Here is a 2,919-nt window from a genome sequence, read left to right as displayed (position 1 = left end):
ATGCAAGGAGTGCCGTGCCATGCAGGGGTGTCCCCTGTGTAAAGGAGCCCCCCATGCAAGGAGTGCACCCCATAAGGAGAGCCACCCAGGGCAAAAAAAGTGCATCCTGCCCAGGAGTGGCGCTGCACACACAAAGAGCTGACGCAGCAAGATGATGAAACAAAATGAGACACAGATTCCAGGTGCTGCTGACAACAACAGAAGCGGACACAGAAGAACACACAGCAAATGGACACATAGAGCCGACAACTGGGGAGGAGGGGCAGGGAAGGGGAGAGAAATAAATAAAACACAAATCTAAAAAAAAAAAGAAAATTCAATATCACACTGACTTCCCACATACAAGGTCCGGGGTTCAATTCCCATGCCCCCTCACCTCAAAAAAAAAAAAAAGAGATTATAAAAGAATATTTAAAGGCACAGAAAACGTCTCAGATAGACTGTTATATGAAAAGCGTGGATGCCAAAATCCAAATGTGCAATATGACCCCAACTGAAAAGAATAAGTATTTATACATTTTAAAAAAATACGAAGGACGTCTGGCGGTAATTTGCAGGTGATCTCGCTCCTAGGTACCGCCTCCTGAGGCCGTCTTTTCCTCTTCAATGTGGACGGCTGCCCTCTAGCCTGCTGCCGGGCTGTCCCATGAGGCTTCTTTTCAGTACCCTCCTGAATTGGGCCCACTTTTCCTGGGTCCCTGTGGCTTTTCCTCCTTAATTTACTCCTTGTTTTGGTGGAATATCTTTAAGTAATTTCTAAAGAAAGGGACTGTGGAATATCACTTTAATTCCTCGTGAGGCTGGATAGAATAGGGGCCTAAGGAGGAGCGCAGAAAACCTAATACACTTCCACATGAACGCCACCCAGTAGAAAAACTAAAGCAGGCTCCTGTGGGACTCATGCAGGCAGGCGACTGGAAGGCAGCCAGTGCCTGCTGACATGCACAAGTAAGTTCTGCTGACGTGATGGGAACGCAGTTTATATCATTCACCCATCAGCTGCGGATACGTCAGCAGTGTGTGCCCATTGACTGCATAAACAAGTCATGGGAATGCAGCTTACAATGCCCACCCAGCAGAAGAAAAGGAGAATAACAGGATATTGCCATACTACCTACCTATTTTCACAAGCCGTTGTGGAAACAATAACCAAGAACCAATCACCACCGCATAGCAATCCCTAGCCCCAAAGAGAATCAAACAACTAACCAAGCTCCCCTGCTTTGTCTCAGATATGCCAATCAGAGCAGACCCTGGAGTCCTGTAACCCATCCCCCAAAAACAGGGATCCCAGGACAGAACTTTGCATTTTCTCTCTTGAAAATGCTGACCTTATTATACTCAAAAGGCCTATTTCTGTTCTCTTGCTTTACCCTCCAATAAATTCTCTTCTTGCCTGAATTTGTGGCTCATCCTTGAATTCTTTTTTGAGATGAAGCCAAGCCCTAGATACTGGATCTGCTAACATTGGGTGTCGGAACTATCTTTATTTCCTGCTAATAGTTGGCAGGATATAGGTTTTTAGATTGAAAACCATTTTCCCTCCTGTCTTAAATATGGTATCTGGTATTGTTATTGAAAAAAAGAAGGTTTGATTCCAATGGATTCACTGAACTTTGTGGGTGATTTTTAAATTTTGATTACTTTATAGAACTTTTAGTATCTTTTCTTTGTCCTTGATGTTCTGAAATCTCACAGCAATATGTGTAGGTGTGGCTTTCTATTTACCATGCTGGGCACCTCTTGAGCTCCTTTAAGCTAAAGATTTGTCTTGCATTTTGGGAAGTCTTAAATCATTGCTTGCTCATTTTCAGCCTTCTCTTTTCTCTTTCTGGAATTACTATTAGAGGAAGATTGAACCTCTTGGATGTACTCTCATCTGTTTATCTTTTCTCTTATATTTTTCCCTCTGTGTTTTTTTCCCCCTGCATTCTGAGAGACTTTTCAAAGCCAATCTGTGAATTGTCTCAGCTTTCCATGGGATCATTTTTTCTGGTTTGTTATTAATTTTTTTATATTTCAAAGTTTCCTCAAATATTTTCTGATCCTTAATCATATGTTCATTTCCAGGAACACAGGCTGTAGTCCCCCCAGCTGTCTGCCTTGAGGTTGGGGGTGGGGATGGTAGGAGCTACACAGAAGGGTGAAATGCACTGATATGGGCCAAATTTACCAGTCTCTTTATCCAGCTCTCCCCCAGATGCTGGAAGTATTCTACTGAATTCAGAGCTCCAAAATAGTTGATTCAAACAGTTGTAGCCAATTCCAACAGCTGTTTGGTGGAGGGACGGATTCCTGAGGCTTCCTACTCTGCCATCTTCCCCTGGCCTTCTCCTACTCCTCTCATTTGCCTGAGGTTATTGAGCCTCCAGGGCTGTAGGGTTCCAAAGGCTGGACTGGCCTTGTTTTAGTTTGCTAAGCTGCTCAAAGCAGATACCAGGAAATGTGTTGGCTTTAACAATGGGCATTTATTAGCATACATGCTTACACTCTAGAGACTGAGTAAAATGTGCAAACCAAGGCATCATCAGGCAATGCTTTCTTCCCAAAGACTGCTTGCCAGTGATCCTGAACTCCTCTGCCAAATGGCAAGGCACATGGCGGTGTCTGCTGGTCTCTCCCTTTGCTTCCGAGTTTGTAGCTTTCAGCTTCTTCTGTGGCTTTCTCTCTCTCTGTCTGAATCTCATTCTCTTATAAAGGACTCCAGCAAGAGGATCAAGAGCCACCCTGGGCCATGCCTTAACTGAAGTAACCTCATCAAAAGGTCCTGCTTACAACGGGTTCACACCCACAGAATGGATTCCCTTTAAGAACATGGTTTTCTGGGCACATACGGTTTAGACCACAGCAGGCCTCCCTTGGCTGTGGTCTCTGCACTTGAACTCCAGACTTCAGGGAGTACCTCACAGGGGCCTCCTG

This window comes from Dasypus novemcinctus, chromosome 17 (assembly GCF_030445035.2).
Source record: "Dasypus novemcinctus isolate mDasNov1 chromosome 17, mDasNov1.1.hap2, whole genome shotgun sequence".
Taxonomy (NCBI): Eukaryota; Metazoa; Chordata; class Mammalia; order Cingulata; family Dasypodidae; genus Dasypus; species Dasypus novemcinctus.
Note: the sequence above shows the minus strand (reverse complement) of the source record.